Source organism: Chelonia mydas, chromosome 7 (genome assembly GCF_015237465.2).
Source record: "Chelonia mydas isolate rCheMyd1 chromosome 7, rCheMyd1.pri.v2, whole genome shotgun sequence".
Taxonomy (NCBI): Eukaryota; Metazoa; Chordata; order Testudines; family Cheloniidae; genus Chelonia; species Chelonia mydas.
In genome coordinates, this window is record NC_057853.1 from 98,926,942 (window position 1) to 98,949,563 (window position 22,622).

Consider the following 22,622-nt stretch of genomic DNA (forward strand, 5'->3'; position numbering starts at 1 on the left):
CAAGGTTCCAGAGTTGTTGGGTCATCATTGTGGATCTCTGCTGACCAGTGAGGTGAGTTCCCAGAATCTGTCATCCTGAAATCAAGATAGAGCATCAGCAAAACACCATTATCCAATCACAGGACATGCACCAAATGAAAATGGATGTTAAACCTCAGGCAGTGTAAAATGAAGGCCCACACCAGCCTCATTACCCAAACAGTATTAGCTGATTCTCTGTTCACTTACGGACCATGGATTGGTGGTCATACCTGAAATGGAATTTTTGTTTTGAAAGTTTTCTCCCCAAATAGTGACTGCCAATAGTATAGGAAAAAACTGAAGGAAGGTAATGTCCCCTATAATACCCCGAGTCACCCAACTTTCTGGCCACCTCTGCACATACTACTCTCCTTGCAAGTAAACCCCAAAACCTATGCATCTTGAGGATTGTACTTGCAACTCAATCTTGAGCAACCAGTCCAAACGCCATGTTGAAACCCCATTAAACTCTTCCGGGAACCTTTCCTGCACTTCTAAGTCTTCCTTCATTTCCCTTGCCAGCTTGAGAAAGTGGTGGGGTTTTCACACTCCAGAGGAGGCAGATGCCAGCTGGGCACAAAATGCCTGAACAGGAGCCACCACCAAGCATATAAAGTTTAGCTGCCCCATGACTATCTGTAGTTCCCTTTGTGTAATTTTCTTTGCCCCTTTAAGAGCCCATCTCAGTGCCCTGACCAATTTCAACTTCTCTGCAGGTAACCTAGAAATACCCCAAACTCTGTTCAGTTCAGTGCCCAGGTATGTTAAAGTATGGGCAGGATCTTCTGTTTTGTCCATGGTGAGGGGAACCCTAAGGCACTTAGCGAGATTCCAAAATGCCTGAAGCATGTACTCGCAGTTGCCTGTCCCCTGTCTTCCTGCAAATAAGAAGTCATCAACATAGTGGACTGTGTGATGCAGGCCAGTCTCACGCACAGTCACCCACTCCAACATGGAACTGAATCTTTCAAAAATGGCACATGACACTGAGCATGCCATAGGCATGGCTTTATGAAAATAGTAGTTTAAACTGAAATCCAAGCAAGTTAAAATCCCTGGGATGCACTGAAAGCAATCAGAATGCAGATTCGATGTCGCATTTCACCAACATGACCCCAGGGTCGCACTCCCTAACCATGGCTACCACAGCATCAAATTATGAGTTCTCACTGAACACAACAGGGGATCAATATAGTCATTTACTGATGAGCCCTGGGGGCAGGGCAGGTGATGGCAGGATAAGCCTGTGTTTCCCCTTCCCCTTTGGTACTGCACTCATGGGCAATATGAGCAATTCTGGCATCAGAATGCATGAGAAGGGCCTTGCCACTCTCCCTGCTGCGACCTCTGAGGCTATCTTTGCCCTTATTATATGCTTGAAGCCTTTAACGGACTTCAAGTTCTCCACTCAGGTGTGGCACCTCACTCCTTCCTATGGGTTTTAAAATTCAGCCAAAAATCCATTCCATAAATTAACTTCCTCTTTTTTCCTGGGGTAGTCCAATAACATAACACCTGTATCTTAATTGGAGAAGGAGCCTTTCCAGTGGTTATCACCTACCCTTGTAGCATCTCCCAGAAAGTGGGACCTTGCCTACCCCTTATTTTATTGCCCTGTTGGAACTGCCATTTACTCCCCTAACTGAAGAGTGCACTATTCTGACTACTGCACCTCCTACAGTAGTGTTTGCACAAAAACATTTCCCATCATCAAGTGCAAAGCAGACATTGGTTTTTATATTCATGTTCTGAAAATGCGGTTTTGGCATTGGCAACCCGCTGTCTGTGAATGCCAGCTGGGCGGGGTGATAAGGAGCCATACACTCCAACCAAAGTTCATGGTCTGTTTTACCCTAGGGTAAATCAGGCTCCTCTGCCTCCTCCTGTCTAAATTAACTGTCATATCTTGACCATGCAACCCACCCGCCATATGTATCATAAGCCCCCGCTATTAAATCCTGAACAAGAAAATAGACCTCTCGGGGCTCCTCAAATAAATTACACTCACATAAAAGTGAAAGGCTACAGACCACTTCTCAAGAGTTTGAGACACCTTAGGTCTGTGGGGTTAGTTCTCTTTTTTGGCCTTTTTCCCCCCTTCCTCTCTCTGCTCTTCCCTAAACAGAAAGGTACATAAATCCACAAATTCCCTCATCCAAATGTTTTCCTTAACCTCTTTAGACAGATGATTCCTGAATGGGTGATTAGATCCTTCATAAACTCTAGGGGCATTAGCCAACATGTCTCCTGCCTGTGTTCCATAGGAACGTTGCCACCCGGTGACAGGGTCCCTTCCTCATTGCTCTGTATTCCTTTGTGGGATATCAGATCCACCCCGAACCCGTGACAGCATTACCCCCTCAATTGAGAGGGGCCCATGCTTGTCAGGCAGACTTCCCAAACTATGGGCCACCAATGCCAATGATTTTGCCAGGTCATCCCATATCCCTTGAGGGGGTTGTCAGAAGGAGGAGTGACCTGGGCCGCCATTCTTCATAAACTGGATTCTTGGCTGCTTAAGGGAGTGAGGCTCACCAGCTCTTGCCCACCCTCGTTGTCCTCAGACTCAGATCCCGAATCCATCCTATGGACCTCCTGTATTAGAGGTTCAGGATCCAATCTTCTGACTCACCACTATCCACAAAGTGAACTGTTCCTGCCAGGGTCCCGGATCCTACCCAGCTGCTCCCTTCATCTTGTGACTCTCATTCTGCATTGGTTGCAGACCATTGGTCCTCTTCCAATCTCCATTACTTTGAAGACTTCATATTGACAGCTGCTACTACTGCTGGAAACTGGCAAGTAACACTGTGCTGCTGGAACAGAGCCAAAAGAGGCTCCACATGGCCCCATTCCAGTTTAAATCCAATCAGCATCCCAGCCCCAGCTGGCCAATGGGTGCCAGAGATTCCTGGGGAAGGAGTTACATGTCCCTCAGCAATTGTCTCCCTTCCTTGCTGCTGGGACAGTCTCCTTTCTCTGCCACCCCCATCAGCCATTGGGGCAGGTGGGTGGCATTTTACTTCTATTCTGAAGTGAGTTGAAATTTATTCAGTTTTTAAGAACAAAAATTCTAATTTATGTAGCATTTATTATTTTATTTTTGCAATTAGCTGTTTTACATTCAAATACTTCTACAAAAGAATTCCTTGGCTTGGGCTAGGTATAATGTTAGGTGCCTTTTCTTTAAATAGATGTATATGTATACATTAACAATGCAGAGTTTACTCTTAGTTTAATTTTATCTTCTTGTTTCCCTTAGCCTGAATGTCCAGAAGAGTTGAACATCTGAGCAGGTATATAATATAGTACTTTTCACGTATGCAGTGTTGTTGTAGCCTTGTTCATCCCAGAGTATTGGAGAGACAATATCTTATAAAAGATATTACCTCACCCATCTCATCTCATAGTACTTTTCAGTAACTTTTTCTGGCATCTATGTCATTTCAACAATTTATAAACTTCTCTTCCTCCTACTTTTTGGTGTTCCTTATAAGGAAATTATTCTAAATTATCCTTCTGTGTGGTCTCTCAAGGTAAGACCCAGTAATTTCCTTGTTTTATCTTATAAAATCAATTTGACCAGTAGTTCCAGGATTCAAATTTACAGTCTCTAGGGCCACATTTTAATAGAGAATTTTGCTCATGTTAAAGCTTAACTCTGGTGTAACATTCTGATTCTACCACCAAGGTTTAACCAACCAAATTTGTTAGCAGAAGAATAAAAGTATTAGGAAAATTAAATCTCTGTTTTTGTGCCATGTATATACAGTACACTGGCCCCCTTTTAACAATGTTACTTTATATCCCTTTGAAGTTATTTGGATCAAAATGCAGATAAATGGTGGGAGAAGGGAAAAAGTAAACAATACGGGGAAAAAGAATACCCAGCTCGTATTTTATATTTTCCTTCATATAAATTAAAACTGGCTCAAAAGTATTGTCAAAATGTATATTGTCTAAATCACCTTGACCTATATTACTTTACTGATGTAAATTAACAAATTTGGGCCCCAGTTCACCAATTTACTTAAGCACATGTGTAACTTTAATCACATGAGTAATCCCACATATGTGGGCCCTTTGAAATTAATGGGACCAGGCACACGCTTAATGCTTTGTATGTGCCTAAGTATCTTGCTGAATCAGAGCCTTGGTGTCTGTAACTTGGAATATTTGGAATATATAATCTGTTTATTTATTATTCCTACTGTTCAGTATTTACCATTATAATTTGTTCTGAGAGCTCCAAATACATGTCATTTTTTGGGGAGGATGGTGGAAAATTTTTTGTCCCAACTTTTTTGCAGTGAAATTTTTTTTTTTGACAAAACAAATTTTTTTTTTGAAAAGTTTCTGCTTTCTATGAACATTTTAAATTTTTTATGGAAAAACAGAAAAACAGAATATACCAACCCCAAAAGACTTCTGTTCTGTGGGCTGGGTTTCTTAGTGGGACTTCATCTCTCATGATGCATCATTGCTATGCTACTGCACTTCCCCGCAACAGGAGGGGAGAACTTGGTGCACCATGGGAGATTAGCATATAGAGGAGAATAGAAGCATGAGGCACCCAAACAACAACAGCCTTGGGGCACATTGGTATTTTTTTAGAATTGAAATATATTGGTTTGAAATTTTCACTGAAAAATCAAAATTTTCCCAGGGCGGGGACTCATTTTCTCTGTAATGAACAAAAATATCGGTTAAAGATAATATCTCAATCATTTCAAACTGCAGGCCCCACCTTGCAATTACATACTACTGGGTGTAGTATTTACTAACGGGTTGTAATGTCATTGCCTTCATGTTTCTGACACTCCAACCTTGGCTGGTTGTCATGTACTGAACTAAAGGCAATTCCAGGGTGTAGGCAATTTGAAGGTTGAGTCGGGGGGTGTTGTTTTCTGTGGTGGGATTATTTTATCTGCTGATGTGTATATATGTAATATGTTACAAAACACAGGGTTGTTACCATTTTATGATTTTATAAATAAGAAATAAATGAATAAATCCTGCTTCAATTGACAGGGGAAATTCTCATGGACTTCAGTGGGAGAAGTCATAAGTCTTAATAGCATTTGTACAAAGCATTGTATGCTGGGAGATATTAAAAAAAGGTAGCCACAAATAAACATTTTGGTTAGTGCATCTCCCCACTGCCCACATCAACCAAATCACAAAGAATCCTGAAAAAAGGAGAATAAATGTGTGGCAAAGCTGGCACTAGTGTTCTGAACTGGTCCTTCCCTGCCTTCCCACAGCAGTTCCTGAGATAGAAAAACAATAAACTGCATAGTGAAATAGCAGCACTGCTTCCCTCCTAATGGGCTTGCAGGCTCCCTGCTCTGTGTCCTTCCCCAAACACCTCAGGTGATGGGCAGTCATTTCCTGATTATCATGGTTCCCATCCTTCCCTCTTTCCCCCTTTGTGACTGAAGCTGAGAGTCCACAGTAATAACCACAGTTGTTCCAGGAGGTACTTGGGGATGGGGAACTGTGGTGATGGTGGGGACTAGAATTAACAGCCTTTTTCTTTTAATGCATTCTCCCATGTTACACATCTCTTTTAAAAACCAGATGGTGCCTTAAGGTTTCCAGGGAACATGTTTTGTGTTTATCATCATATCTGAATGTCATATTGCAAGGGCTCTATGCCCAGCAGTTCTAAGGCACACAGGCCCTCACTAACCTGCCTAATGGTTCCTGCAGTAGTTGAGGGATGTACATAGGTGCACCACTCTGGGGCATACACGCTTCCATGTATCTTCATGACTGGGTGATTTCAAAATCAGACTGTGCAACAGACGGTGTGTGTACAGGCCCTAGCAGCCTTGACGCCATCTGTAACTTTAACATATGCTAACGATAATTACCATATGCAAATCAATATTGGGCATGTAAATACATCCAGTACCAAGTAAACCTGGCAACTGTACTATTCTGGGACGAACTGGCTGCTAGTGGTGATGATGGGGTTGATGGAGGTGGGAGTACTTTTTATTATTTTTGTCTGTGGAGTTTTTGGAATGGAATATTAGTGTCATGAGCCATGGATAGAAGAGGAAATCTCTGTCTCCAGTTAATGAAAATTTAACCTCGTAAGTCCAATCTTATTGTTAATGTACACATGGAATTGGTCAAGAAAGACATATAGATCACATTGGCCTTGCTGATGTCAGTGGTTTCTTTCTGTCTGTCTCTCTTGGCCAACTGCAGTTTGAATATATTCCCTGCCTTATGTGTTACCTATTATTTGGGACTGGAGTGACTGACTCAGGAGCAGGAAGAAGTCTAAATAGAGACCTCTTTTCTAGGATTTCCTGGCTTGTAACTGCCAAATCCACATCTAGATTGTGTCCCTAAGTGAAGTTCTGTGTGGGTATGAAGACAGGCTCTGTCTCAGTGGACCTGCCTATTACTTCATGCATTTGGTCTTCCAGCTCATGGAGTCTTTTTAAATTTTTTGCTTTCTCGACTGAAAATCATATATGTATGCACTTCTGGATGTATACCCACACAAATTTTTCCCAGTTGCCCAATGTATTTTATTTATTTATTTAGTGAGTGTGTGTATGTGTATGCGCCAGCCAATCATGTGTTCTAGATGCACTATTAAGTCTAGTAATCCATAGATTTTAATTCAACACTAAATACCTCTGCAGAGTTCTCCATCAAACCTATCTGATCATTGATATGTGCAACCAGTTTAAAACCTAGATAGATTCTTCTTACTCTCAAAGCCTCCTGGGTTCTTCTGGGAATTTCTCTAATTTCACATGAGCAATACTTGTACTTCTTCAGACCTCTCTCTCCCAATTCCCCAGAGTAATTCTGGACATCTTTCTTACATCCCCGACATTTTCGATCATTCACCTTTTCCACACCACTCAGAGCTTCTTGCTCAGGGACTCTATCTGTGCTTGGTCATTTCAACCAGATCCCTCTAGTCCCTTTATGTCACTCTCTTTCTCTTTCTCTGTGCTCCCTATTGAATCTTTCCTTAAAGTGTGTTTTGCCCTTTGAAGCTTTTCAGCTTCCATCAGCACCTTCAGTGATTTCTTTAAGCTTTCCCATGGGTCATCTGAAGCACGCTTTCTGTCTGTCTCTCTGTTCCAGTCTCTCCCTCTCCTTCCATTGTTGCAGTCAGCCCCAAGTTAGCTTTAGTCAATTTTTGTTTCATCCTGTAGTCAGTATTACATAAATAGTGGAAGTTTGTCCTTGCCCCTGGTGATTGATGGTGAGATATATTTGTACATATCGATTGAGATAAAAAATTAGTAGTTTGCAATAGGAAAGGCAAATTAGTCATCAGAAGGTAGGTGCTTGGAGTATTTTAAGAGTTCCTTGATTAATTCTCATGATGTGGGTTCTTTTGACAGTAAATTTTATGTGCTGAGATGTGGGAGGATGAAGCAGTAGTATTGGGTTATTGCAAATTTTACTTTTACTCTTCCCTGATTTATTTTGCCTACTCTCTTTGTGATAAGACACAGAAGGGCTAAAAATGATTTCTTTTTCAGATAACAACTACATCTTTCTAGACCTGAATCCAATGCCAAAGACAAAGGCTTAGGTTTTGGGTGTAAAAATAATTTCTTAGTAACATTGAAATTAATAATTAAATGTCAGCCTCTTAAAAATAGTCTTGGTACTATCTAATAAAAAATCTGTTTCTCTCAGATATTACCTCATATTATTATTTCTATTATCAATCAGGAGGAGGAAAAGCAAATTTTATGATATACTGTTTGTTAACAAAATCTTTACCCTACCTATTTTACATATTCTTCTCATTAGCTGCATAAAAGTCACTTTAAATAAAAAGCATCATAAGAGGCCAAGTGTACTCTGCCTCTTTTTTTAAGGCTTCTTACTTTCCGAAAGATTTTATGTCTATGTTTGTTTTCAATTATTACAAAGTATAATAGACTTCTTGCCATTAAAATTGTTTTATATTTTGCACTTTTAATTTTCCCCAAAATAATTTAGATAGAAATTGCAATTACTTTTTACTGAACACATTTGCTACACTACTCTCCCAGCTTTAAAAATAAACTTTAATAATTTGCAGGCCTTTCTCTTGAAAGGCAATTTTACTTATAACTTGAATATAGAAGGGGAAAAATAGATATATGGGGTCTCCAGTTTTAAACTGATAAAAAATTAGGTATGTGCTGTTACATATTAGCACAAAGAAGCTGCAAATAAAACCTGTTTTAATTCATGGGCTTAAAGCAGGGCTGATTTTATTGCTTTGAAACATTTATTGTATGTATTTTCTTATTGATTGAAGGACATTTGTAAATGAATTACATTGAATGTAATTGCAAACTCTAGGATAGAAAGAAAAGTAAATTGATATTTCTTGGCAATCAGGACAATAGTAAGTTCTCCTAACAATTTTGATTGTTGCTAAGGCTGTGAAAGGTTGTTTAGGGTTCAAAAAAATGTTTGGCTTTCTGTCTTGAAATTGGCAGGTTTCCGTGTAAACATCTATCGAACTTGAATCAGAACAGTAAACATATATCAAATAATGTCATTACTTACTTTTGCATTTTGGATACGAATTTTATTGACTGTCGAAAGTGGAATGTCTTTGATTTTAATGTTCTGAAATATTTTTGAATGCAGTGCCATGCAGAATGTTATAAACACATAGAGTAATTTTACCAACTTTCCATACAATGTGCTCTTGGCCACAGTTTTGCTTGCCACAAGATGGAGCTCTGAAAATAAAGGTTTTTGGCAATGAGAAATAGTTCCCTTTATAAAAAGGTTGGTGGATAGTTGATGATCTTGCTGAAAATGTTTTGTACACAAGCTGGACATACATTATATGGATGATTTTCAAAAAGAGTAAAAGGTAACATTCTGGAAAGCATATGAATGGATGGGGGTAGGTAGGCAGATGATGTGTGAATGCAATTATGGGAAAATAGAAAATCTGTAGTTGTAGAATCACCACATGTTAATGTTAACTGCTATCATCAGCATGAAACATCAAGAGGTATTTTGTCAAGTACTGGCACATTCATTGGTTAAGCCACTGATGTCCACAGATGACATTCATTAGAATGGATTTCCCAAGAAATGCCGTGCCAGGGTCTTGATGTTAGTGATTCATACTCAGTGTTCCAACTCACATTTTTAATAGGGATGTCTTCAATCTGCAGTAGCATCAGAAGAATAGTGAACATTTTGCTGCACTTCAGAAAGTAAAGTAAAAGCGTAAGTACTGAGCAGAAAAAGCAGAATACAGTATAAATGTTGCTAAGCAACATGTCTGGGACAAAGTTGACATCAACCTTAGAAGGAAGCAGATTCACCCCCAACAACAATGGGAATAGACACTGCTAAGAAAAGGCAGTGCTTCTCGTAGTTGTCATATAGGCTGGGACTCTTGGCTGTCCAGAAGAGAAGGCTTGTCTGTTGCCCACCTTTAAGGAAAAGGATAGAGGGTATGTCGTAATTAATATCTCAGATCCTTAGGTGTACATTTTAAAAGCAGTGCTTAGATACATGGCTCTCATTAACTCTTAGATCTCATAGCACAGAGCTAAACATATACCCCTTAATGCAGCTTTGAAAACCTATTGTGAGCATTTTCCAGTGAAGGCACCAGATGTAGTCACCCACTCTCTGCCATAATGATGAGGATGATGACATTAAACTCAGGATATTTTACTAACTTGTCAAAAAATAATTACTTACCCCAGAAGAGCTGAAAATTTAGAAAGGCTGGCTAGTTTCTATGGAGGCTTTCATAATAATTTCATGCTAGTCATGTAAGGAACTGATGATCCATGTATTTGTTTTTAGTCACCATAACAAGAATGGCTAGGCAGATCAGTAATTCTATTGCATATGGCTCCAAGACTGAAGAGAGGATGGTTGTATGATAATGTTTTAATGGTAGAAAGAACCAGCTGACTAAATTGTGATGACAAATGTAAAGTGTGATATAACTATGTGTGGTACAAGGAAGATACTTTTATTTTGTTGTGACAGAGATAGTCTATCACACAAATGGTCATTTTCCTTAGTTCTTGTGACTGATCATCCAATACCAGCTGATCTTAAAAGATAATAGTTGAAAGTCATTTCCTTCCATCTTCCAAGATCTTACGCTGCAGGGGAAGATGCTGTATGAGAGGCAAGAATATCAGAGTCCTTCCCCGATGACATTCTATTCTATTCTATTCTGTTCTATTCTATTCTATTCTGGTCCTCATCAAGGTAGTTTCTGAACTTGTCACCATTATTAATTTCACTCAGGACTGTGTAAATGAGGCAGATAATTTTCATGACTCAAAGAGGACATGCACTTCACTGGGCTCTGAAACTGGGATATCTTATGCAAGCCCAAACTAAAGGGTGAGGTTAGGGTGAACCAAATCATGAAGGAAGTCTTCACAATTATGTTTAACAGGAATAAATTGAGAGCCAGATTTTAGAAACATTTAGGCACATAACTGTGTGCCTAATTTGTGCATGGATTTGCCAGAGTTGCACCTGCAAATTGCAGAGAAGTGACCTCAACTGGCCATTTGAGTGTGCTCTTACCTGATTTGTGTGTGAAGTTATGATAACTATGACCACAAATTAGGCACACAATTCCATACGTAAAGATTTTGAAAATGTAACCCCTATTTCTTCCACAGAGATTTCATAATAAGTGCATGTTATTTTTATTTGTTATGTCTATATACTTACAAACTTGCATTCTATTATTTTTAACATTGTTTTAGACTTTACACTAAGTGCAGTCAATTTTTGTTAGTTCCCAGGTTAGAAGCCTACAGTATATTTAGACATCATATACATTTGTCAGTGAAGAGTAGTTTAAGTAATCTACTTTGTTCACCGCTTAATTATGTTATTTTACTGTTCCTGAAAACCTGACACAAAGCAAATTTACATTACTGTGCTCCTAATTAGCCAATAATCCTTACGGATTTGAATGATACATACCCAAAGTAATTTCCTTGTTCACTAAATATGAATTTCCTTACATTGGGTTAAAAAGATGGCACAATGACAGAAGGCATCTTGAAGATGATAGCTCTCAACATGTTTGTCTCTGGAGTCAGAAATCTATTAAAAGACACATGATTTCAGCACTTTCTTAAAGTGCAGAATAGAAAAATCAATAAATAAAGTGAGTAATTTATAAAGATGAATGAAACTTATCTGTCTTAGGTATTTTTAGAGTGCCCACAAGCATACTGTTTTAGTCATCGATCTTAGTATCTCCAAATGTCTCAATGCTTTCACTCACACTGCCCCCTGTACATGGAACATCTTCATTGAATTAATCCACAAGCCTGCTGCACTTCCCTTCTTCTAATCCCACCTCAAGATCCACTTTTAAAATGATGGCAGCAAGAATATGAGAATCAATGGTAGTTAGACTGTGCAAAAGTCAATGATTGCTATTTATTTTCTTATTTAAAGAAGGATTCAGAGGATTTAGAACTATCAGAAAACATGAAGTTGTACAATAGCTGACTTACGCAATTGTGAGATCGTATTTTCTGTTACACTGGCATCTGTTACCCTGTTTCTTCTCTTGTTTGTCATATGTACTTGTTGCATCTTCTTTCAGATCAAATTGTAAGCTCATTGGGGCATAGACCAGCTCCTAGCATAATGCGGATCCACAATACAAATCAGTAATAATAGGTGCCAGCCATTCATTCATCTGCAGACAAACGATGCTACCAATTCTGCAATATAATTTTCCCACATTTTGTTAGACTTTTATAAATAGGCTTTTATATGCTACTTTGAGGGCCTTGCCCTCCATGTTTACAGCATCTTAGATCAATTAAAGTGGTCTTTAACAACCGTTGCTAGATGCAAAATTGGAGATAGGGTATTCTCAGTAGAGTTCCAGAGCTCTGGAACTTGCTCCTTCTGGTCTTGCTCTATCCGGTGGGACACCAGTTTCCTAATGTATTGATTTTCAGTGCATTTGTTTAGCGGACAATTTCTGAGCTATTTTGGGTTGGCTGGAGTATTACAAGAATGGTAATTGTTTGTAATGTCCAATGTGCATGTATTGTTACATTTTATCTTCATAATTAATCCAGATGCTACAGTGTTGGCTGCATAAAAATAATTAAGTAACGATAAACAAACTGTAACGGCTCATTATTACCAGTTGATGTAACATAAAGTTACATGTCAAAAATATATTTCCAGAAAATTATTTACATTTTTAAATAGTGCAGAAAAGTTGTGTAGGTGAGGAAAATAGCTTCCATAGTTCCTGAAGTGTGGTACAAGTGGACAGAGTTCTTTTGGCATCTCTAGGCCAGTGCTACTCAAAGTGGTGGTCTGCGGACCAGTGCCGGTCCGCGAGCCATCGGCTGCCGGTCTGCGTGCACATTGGAAAAAAAAATTGCCGGTCCCCCACATCAGATAGCTTGAGAAGCACTGCACTAGACTGGGCTAAACTCTACCTAACTAAAATGGAATTTAAATTTGTCAGGCTCAGTATGTGATTATGCACCGTGTATAATGCTTTTTTATGAATTTGTTTATAAAACAAAAATGTAGAATGCATAAGCAATGAGTTAACAGAAACAATTTCCTCTCATATGCAAACAGCCTATTCCAAGTAGTGCTCACAAAGGGTGAATAAAAAAAAGTAACAGCAAAATCGGTGTGCCTTGGTTTATCATACATGGTTTTTAAATGATTTTTCAATTTTTTCCCTAAAAAGAAATTTTACACACACTCAATCCATTGTGTTTTACTGAATGGTGAGCTACTGTGTTTCTTCTCTATTATTGAATAGTAATCTAAGTGGTTCTTTTGTTTTACTGAATAGTGATATAAGTGAGTTCCAGCACTTAGAATGGAATCTTATCTTCTCTGTTTGGAGATCTGTTAGAATGATCTTTTACTTCACTGTGGCCTGATCCAAAGCCTGTTAAGGTCCATGGGTGTCTTTCCCTTGACTTCAGTGAGCTTTTAACCAGGTCCTGAGAGAATAACTTTTGCTCTGCCATCTTGTATCTCCTCCACACACCACACAAAAGAAACTTGTATGTGGCATTTTAATAGAGACGATTAGCTGATCAGATGCCTAATAGTAGTGGGAAAGATTAGTGCTGGGGAAGATATAAAGATAATCAAAAGCAAATTGGTTCTCCAAATGTATGTAGAGGTCACCACATACAAGTTGTCTGTGCTAAACACTAATCAATGGCAAATGCTTTGCAGTGAAGGAAGATGAATGTATCTTCTCATATAAATAGCTTTTCAGATTTAAAGAACAATGAAAATTTGCCAAAAAATGTTAATGTTCCCAGGAGAAATCTGATGTTGAAGGTTCATGATGGAGTTCTGAACCAAACAGTAAAGGCTATCAATTTACTTGCTTTTGTTCTTCCATATGAAATGGATATCTGCATATAAAGAACTGTGGTCAAAGTTCCTTTGTACCTGGCAAAAAATATCTGTAGGAAGTTATATCTGGAGGTGCTATGGAAATCAATTACCATAAACATCTAGAAGGCAGGGTCACTACTATCCTGAAGTTAAGAGAAGGGATGGGAAAATATTGGAGAATTCTGCACATATTCAAGAACCTCAGACTTGGTAATATTAGATGAACAGAGAATTATAGGCCTGATCCAAAAAGAGCTATACGAGACCTAGAAAGAGAGATTTCCCTTCTCAAGAAGATTACAGGTTGGAGGAATGGGCAGGAGACTTGCAAAAGTACCAAGTCACTGGGTAATAGAATTGTCCAGGTGCCTGGCAAGAAAGAGAAACATTAAAGAAGGATGCTAACTTGGAAGATAGGTTCAGCTAAAATGACTCTCAGTCTGAGATTTAACTTAGTTAATATATTTATACTATTTTATTTTAAACCGTGAAATATAGATTAATTTAAAGGCCAGATCCTGGGCCATGCCAGAGTTGTACCTAGTACAGCTGAGGCAACAGGGTGTGATGGTGGCTTTAAGTCACCTTTGTATGCATTACCCTAATCGTGGCCTATCCTGGCACCAGTCTGGTCTCTGGGTTCAACTTAGAGCAGCCTCAGGACAGCTCTAAACTATGCTCATGTTCCCATGGCCTCACAGGGCCATTCTAGTAGTTGGAGGTTGCACAAGGGCAGGGGTAGTCTGGGCATATCTGCATTCCCCTAGCCATACCTCTAACATTAGAGGCTCTGTAGGAGTGTGGTTCAGAACTGCTGCTATTTGAAGCTAAGCATGAATTTACCTGAACAGTACTTGTACAGGACATCTCTAACAGGAATCCAAAGAGTTGAAGAGTGGTATTGATTCAATAGGTATCATTCTTCCCTATGAATTTAAACTGAACCAGTGCTGAAAGATGGTATTAACAGGTATTATGAAGTTAGAGGAGGTACAGCTGAGACATGAAACCTAGGACCTGTGGTTATTAAAGTTCCCTTGGCATTTGTTATAAGAATAGGTGTGTTAGGCCTCTGTCCTGGCCATATTCCAGTTTTAATAATTGTGTTCTTCCTATCTAAATTACTCCTGCAACTTTAGTTGGATACAGTATTCTCTTCTTCCTATCTAAAATGGTTGTGTAGTATATATCTGCCCTAGTTAAAGGCTCCCAAAGGTGGGAGCATTTCGTGCATTTTGTGGTGGGTGAAATGATGCCTGTATATAGAGAGGTAAAGACTGCTGCATAATGAGAACATCAACAGGTACATAAGATAGGATAAATATTTTGGTAAGATTATTCTTAATTGTCTGCTGCGGGATTTCATGCACCTTGTTCTGAAGCATCTTCTAGGATCTGAAAGCACTGACAAAGACAGGATACTGAACTAAATGGCTATCGGTTTGATCTGGTATGACAATTGCTATATTCTACTGTGCAGAAAGATGCAAAACAGTGGAAATAATATATAGGGGAGATAAAATATAGCTTACCAATGTTACTGCTCTAACACTGTTGCAGGACAGGTGCATAACTCCTTTCCCTTTTCACCAAAAATCGAGGGAACATTGGGTGGTTGGCTAGGGAATATGGCTGACAATTGTCCTGCCTCAGAAGCAGTATAATCATAGTTCAGTGTTTTAATTGTGGACTATGACAAGTGCATTAGCTTAACCCTAGCCTCACAACTTCATGCAAATGCACAGCTCCCCACAGCTTTTTGATTTAAGAATATCTGACTTGTAGGGTTTTTTAAAGTATATTGTATGATATTCTTCAGTTCGGCTGAGTCTGATTCATCCTTGGTAATACTCCAGTGAAGGCACTAACATAAAAGTAGGGATGAATTTGGAACTCTCCCCACTATTTTTAAATGATACCCTTCTTACCCTTGTGAGGGAACATCTGCTGGTGTCATACTCTTTTGAATTTGACAGAATTGTGTTAATTTACATTAGCAAAAGATTTAGTCCAAGTTTTGGTACAGGATTTCATACTGACAGTATGTTGTTAGCATTGGACATCTATTGCACAAGAGGTAGCATACAATTTAATGAAAAAAACTACGTAAAGAACTGGTATTGATTAGAGAATGAAACAACTAAGATCTAATTTGAAACAACTAAATTATTAAAAAACAAATACAGAGGACTAGATTCATTGTAGGGTTACGTGGGCAGAATTTCAGCAATGAAATCAATAGTGTTACTCTGGTGTAAACCTGGAGTGGTGAATCAGGCCTGTGTGTAAATATATATATTCCATGCAGGCCTTGTGAGGTGTTGAGTTCTCCCTGACTTCATTGGGAGTTCAGGGTGCTCGGCTGCTTGTGGGTTGAGCCCATCATTTCTACATAAGATATGCACACATACCCATGTGCCATGTTCTTTGTACTTGAATATACATTTTATTAAGTTAAGAAATGTGTTTTTATGGACTGTAAAGCAGGTGAATATAACTGAATGAGAAGTACATCATGTTAGCGTGTTTCTTTGTGCTTTTTCCTTTCAAAACAAAGCGGACAGAAATGTAATCATGTTACAGTATTATCATCCTATATAAGCACATTAGTAAAGCACTATGATACTAGTCATATTGTGAACTTGAAACCACCCCTAATTAAACTGTCTGCATCCCCCAGCATTTTCCTGTAATGATGTCAAGCCGTGCAGCAATTAGTTGCCCCTCTATGAATGTAAACACTGTTTGTAAATCATATAAATTTAACCTGGTTTGCTTATTGAAAATCTCCTAAAATAGAATTAATTAGTGGAGTTACAATTTATTGAATCATTTTTTGAAAGTGTCTATCCTTCAAAAAAAAAATTTTTTTTTTTTTTGGTGATTCATAGAAATTAATTTGGGGAGTGAAGGCAGCACTATTTTTTTTTTAAGCCTAGAGCATAATTTTGGAGAGGGCTAATGACACGTAGACTACATGGAAAACATATTATTCAGCCAACCCAGAGGTTTTTTTTTTTGCGGGGGCGGGCGGGGGGTTAAATAAAGATTTAGTCCATTCAAAGATTGCAAGTGCCCTATACTTTCAGCTTTTTCCTTTGAGTGCATACTTTTTCAATCTAATCTGAATGTTAGGTTTGAACACTGAAGAACTATGCCCTTATACCGTAGTTCATCTTCTCTTTAGAGATCAGATCAAATGCCCGTGGCAATATGCTAGGAAACGTAGCACATTACCGTGAAATAGCTCCATTAGAGACAAAGAAATGTAAACAAAACAAACAAATTTGCCACTGTTTTAGCTCAATTATATTTCTCCTATTGAGGATGTTGCATGAAATGAAAAAGTGTTCCAGACCTAAATTTAAACCCTTTGTTGCAATTTACTCCAGCAAACCTCTCTTGCTGGAGGTGGATGGTTTACCTGAGCCATCAGCTACACAGCACATTTATGGTTATTGTATTTTACAGGTTGATAGATTTTTATATTCTGTCCAAGTCAGGATCTTACACCACCTGGTTTATTATTTAGTAATTTACAGTGCAGTCAGGCATGTTTGGTTTAATGTAGGATAAACTTATAAATCTATTGTTCCTCCAGTTGCTGGGGTTGGTGTGCAATGAACTACAGAGCTTGATGCGTACATACATTTCAGCTCTGCTTATTTTCTTTGATACGGAAGCAGGCAATAGATAACACAATGACAGTAGTATCCCAGGGGACAGCAAAATGTGAGAGCAACACACCGTCAGGTTAGTAGGTCATTATTGTATGAGCACTGAGCCATTAATTGACTACTGTACCAGGCTCAATCTGTGTCAGATTATGGCTTTTGGCAGTAAGGACTGGTATCTAATAGCTAACTTTGCTTCCTTACTGTCTTCTTATTAGGTTTTCTGATAAAATTATATGTTATAGGTAAATATATTTATTACAACTCCTTTTTCACCATAAAGAATGCTGATATGTCAATAAGTAAATTTCTCATAAATTACCATCTAACAGAATGTTTTTGCTAACTCTCACGAGTAAAATATTTTCACTTATTATTAAGAAACTGAGAGGAAGGATACTGCATGCTGTAAGAGTAGTTTTTTATTGATATAGGTATAGTGGACAGTGATATCAGAGTATCTCAGTTATTTTCTAATATTTAGCCTCAGTTAAGAGTAAGTGAACAAGTAAATAAAGAAAAGAAAAGAAAAAAGATATCATACATCATTGTGAAACAGACTTACTAGTTTCTAGATAATAAAATATTTTTCTTGAAATAATATTAGAGTGACTGTGTCAGTCATAAAGTACTGTATATACGTATAAGTAAATACCTTTTGAGTATAAGCTTTTTGCTGTGTTTGTACAGCACCTAGCATCTTATGGTTGTTACTGGCACTAATGATTATGGAATGATTAATAACAACATTAGAAGAGCAAATTCACGATATATTATAGGTTTCACTGTAAAAACATCTGTTTTATGAAAATTGGGAAATGTCTGTATCATATATATAAAGTAAAGGTCCTCATGTAGTGAATTTTGGGCACACAGTAGAATATTTCTGCCACCTTTTGGGAAAAATAAATGTCATAGCATCATCTCCCACTTTTTAATATTCCTTTATAAGCCCCTCAACTTTCCCTGCTACAACATGACTAAGGTTTATGCAGTTCCAAGCATATGGTCTGATCCTATGCAACTGGAGTCAGTTGGAAGATAAATTCCTGGCTTTAACAAATACCAAAGATGAGTGTATCAGAGCCACATTCAATTTAGAATTCAGGTTTTGGGCTAGAGGGCAAATCAAGGTTGTGGTTCAGGTTCAAATTTGATGGTGCAAAAATGATTGTGAGACCAGCTCTTTTGTGAGATTCTGCTATCTAGCGGTGAAATTTCTTCTGGTGAGTTTTCAGCTCTGTCTGAACCGGACTTGGAATTCAAGATTCTGTTTTAGCCCATCTCTAGAGCTAAAGAAAAATTCCAGATGATCCAATACAACTAGGAGTAGACTGTGGCTTATTCTTTCTCCATACCAGAATGTAAGCCCATGTTCATAATGGTCTGAAAGTGCTATTTGCTAAGGACTACTATTCAGTGGGACTACTCAGCAACAGGTAAAGGTAAGCATGCGTATTTTCAGCATCGGGTTTTACAAATGTCTGTTTTCCTCCAAATAAACTGTAGTCCTGATGTCTGAGTGTTTGAAAGTTTTATGCAATAGCCAATGTTACCAGGTATATGTTCTTCATTTGCAGTTTTCACGGCAAGCCACGTTGTGGATAGGCCAGTGGAAAGGGCACTGGACCGAGAATCCAGAGATCTGGTTTCTTTTCCTAGCTATAAAACTGACCTGCCATGTGACCTTGGAAAAAATACTTCTCTTTTCTATGTCCTCAGTTTCTCCATCATTAAAACGGGAATAACAATAGTTAACCTCCTTTGTCAAGTGATTTGTGGTCTGAAGATGAAAACCACTATGTAGGAGCTAAGTATGATTATTATTAGTTATTTAATGGGAAAAATGCATGAAGATTATGAAGAAAGATAGCAACCTTTATTTCTGTTAAAATTACCTTTTGATTAAATGTATATTAAATTTAATATTTTTTGCCTAAATTTTCTTCCATGGGTCTAGATTTCAAGCATTTTCATGGATGTTCTTTGACCATTTAAAACACAGTGTTAAAAATGTGCTATAATTGAGGATTTTATCCATTTTTGCCATTCCTTTTCCTTTCCCCTTTTGCAAAAGCGTTGCTAGAAATCTGATAGCAAGATATACAATATAGTCTCCATCCAAGGACATCAGACTCCTTCCCTGATTCGAATGCAGTGATGCTGATACTGTATATTTCTAGATACCATTTGCTGCATCATGTGATTAGGCTGTTTCTAGGTTCCCTGCCCTGTCTTGTCCTCTTGGACTTTTTTTAAAGTCACATTGAAAAATTAAATATCTTTTACATATTTGAGAGACAAGATGGGAGAGGTAAAATATTGTATTGGACCAACTTCTGTTGGTGCAATGAACAAGCTTTCAAGCTTACCAAGAGCTCTTCTTCGGCTTAGGGAGAAATACTCGAAGTATCACAGCTAAATACAAGGTGGAGCAGATTATTTAACATAAGGAATTAACATGTTGAAAGAGACCATTCAAGGTGAAGAGGGCATTTATATATTAAAAATTCAACCCTACTGAAATTGATGTACAGATACTTTTTAATCATTAAAATAAGTATGTTCCGTAACACAACATAAATATCTGTATTTAAATCTTGCCTTACGGATTGTTATCCACTCTACATCCCAGTACTTATCCTGCTTTCATACCTAATTTTCTTTGTGAGTCACACATAAAACTCACATATTCTCTGCTGTGCAATGAAATCATGAATTTGAATTCATAAGACATTTATCTGAGAATAATATCTGTAACTATTTTTTAAGACAAAATTTTGAAAAACGAACTATTTTTTAAGAACAAAAGAGCCAAGGAAGGTTCTTTTTATGATAATTTAAATATGTTAATATTATACCCAGGAGTTTTATATACATACACATTTTTGCATAAGAAGAGTTTTAAATCCTGAACTTCAGATTAAAAAAGGAAGGAAAAAAAATGTTCCATGTGCTAAGGGCATCTTTCGACATGTTATTAAATAATGTCATAAAACTACATTCTCTGCAGACTTTTAACAACTGTCTTGTACTACACAACAGCTCAAAACATATATTTCCTTTTGCAAACAGGTGTTTTAAAATTAATGCTCACAAATTTGTGAGGACATTTAATAAAATTATATGTGCAGTCAGAGTGCCCCTGTAACCTTTGCTATGACAAATGGCTTTGTGCTGGATGGTGGAGAATTTAAATTCTTTTTATTTTTGTTCCCTCCAGCCTTGCTCCCCTGAATGCAAAGACTGCTCCTGGCTAGCCTCACTGTTGTCACTAGCAACCCCAAAAGTGACATGGAAGGATGGGAAGGAGGTAAGACCAAAGTCCTTCTCCTGCATGCACTGCTGCAGCCATGGAAAGGAACATAAACTGCTTCATTTTGGGGGTATAATTGCAAACAGGCTCTCTCTGCACCACAGAACTACAGCTGGGGTGACCCCGCTCCACATGACCTCAGTGGGGGCTGTGTCATAAAACCGCAATGGAGTCTTTAATTTTTATTTAGTCTCCCATGGCCAGATTCTAAGCTAATTTATACCAGTATAAATCCATTGACTTCCATGAAATTAGATTGGATCTACACTGCTAATACTGAGATCATATTCTGGCCCTCCTTGACTTCAGTGGGAGTTTTGTATGATTAAGACCTGAGGGACTGATCCAGGGTCCATTAGAGTTAGTGGCAAAACTTTCTGTGACATGAAAGAGAGGAGGAGCTGTCGTTGACTGAGGACTTCAGGATGTGGTCTTATTAATTGAATTCTGACAATGTCAAAAACAGATTGTTTTAGTTGGTTAGTTTTTTAATTATATTCCAAATTCTTAATAACTATTTAAAATAATGAACACTGAAGATAAAACCAAGAAAAGATGAGACTGGACAAACCTGTCTTAAAAGTGTAATGATGAGAACATTTTAGGCTCTGAGGTGCTATGATAATACTAACAAATAATAATAAAATCTACTAAGAGTTTTCTCAGTTTTTGATAACCAAATTATTGCGGTATTCTAACCCTTCTTAAAACTCGAAGCATAGTATATTGTATACAGTCTTAACATTTTTGGGGATAAATCCAACAGGCATTATAAAACCTGGTCACTTTTAGCCAATATAAACATAACTTTGAAAATTTGGAATACTGAGTAGGTAGCAGACAGAATGGGATTAAAGCATAGCTGCTATAGGCCCATGTCTAGGTTCCCAGCTTGTGGAGTCATGTGATTACATCAAAATGTGAGCTTTCATTAAAAATAAAAGAAAAAAGTAAGCGTATGGCTTTGATAGTTGTGGAGAAAAGCTTGACAATGTGAACTGAGTGGAACCAAAACAGCAATGTCTGTCTGAGTCTGCAGATGGCTTGGAACAATAAGTCTGAGAGGGTTGAAATGCTCCTTGTATCATGGTGGGATGTTAACTCTAAGGGTACATATACACTGCAGACTCCTTATGGCAGCACGCAGAGTACTACCTGTATACCTCCCTAGTATGGGTATAAATAGCAGTGTACTTAGGCTAGTAAAGATATGCCTGAATCTTGTGGGTATGTACCCTACACAGCTCTCTACATGCCCAGACATTGTCTCTGCCATCTACACTGCTATTTTTAGTGTCCCACTGCCTCGCCACTTCTGGAGGCTTTACTTGCTGCAGGAAAAGGCTCCAGCAGTGGGACGAGGCTCTGGCAGGAGGGAGGCAGTGGCATCTCTCCTCTGTGGAGCCTTTCCCTGTTGCCTCCCCACCACCACAGCCTTTTACTGATGCCTATATACTGCAGTGTAGATGTGCCTTGGTTTTCACTGTGGTGTATATATGCCTTACATGCCATTGCCAATAGTGTGCAGTGTACATAGCCTAAGACCCACTGCCTTGTGGGGCGTGGAGTGGGGGGGGGCGTGCTGCCGACACTACTTATACCGAGGAATGCAGTGAGACAGGAACAGAAGAGTGCAATGGGCTCATCCCACCCATCAAAGCAGATACAATCTGGCTGCTGTGGTAACTGCTGGTGGACCCCAGGCTCCCACCCCTGCCCCTTAGGAGTGGAGGAAGGTCAGAGGCTCTTGCTACTCATGGTGGGTAGGTGCCACTGCTGACAGAGGAAGAAGGAAGTTTCATGCCTCTGCCCTTTTCTCTGAGGGAGGAGGAGGTTCCCTCGCCACTAGCTCTTTGAGGTTCTGTCTTCAATGCAAAAAAAGAGTGTGTTCTTAACTCAGGTTAGCTAAGACGAGTTTGCTAATTTAGGTTAAAATACCAGTGAAGATATAACAACTAGGTTTTCAACTCAGGTTAGCAGCTCAAATTCAAACCCTGCTAACTCAAATTAATCTGGGGTGAGGTCACAATGCAGGGGTAGAATCACATATTGTGGTGTGTCTAAGGCACCAAAATGCTTTAATTTGGCCCCGAGTAGCAAGGAAACATTGAAAACAACAGGTGTGTGCTTGCGTGTAGGTGATTGACATAAAGGTGTTTCCAAAATAGTTATTTGTTTCCTCTAGTAGACCAGGAAGTGCACTTTGGGGA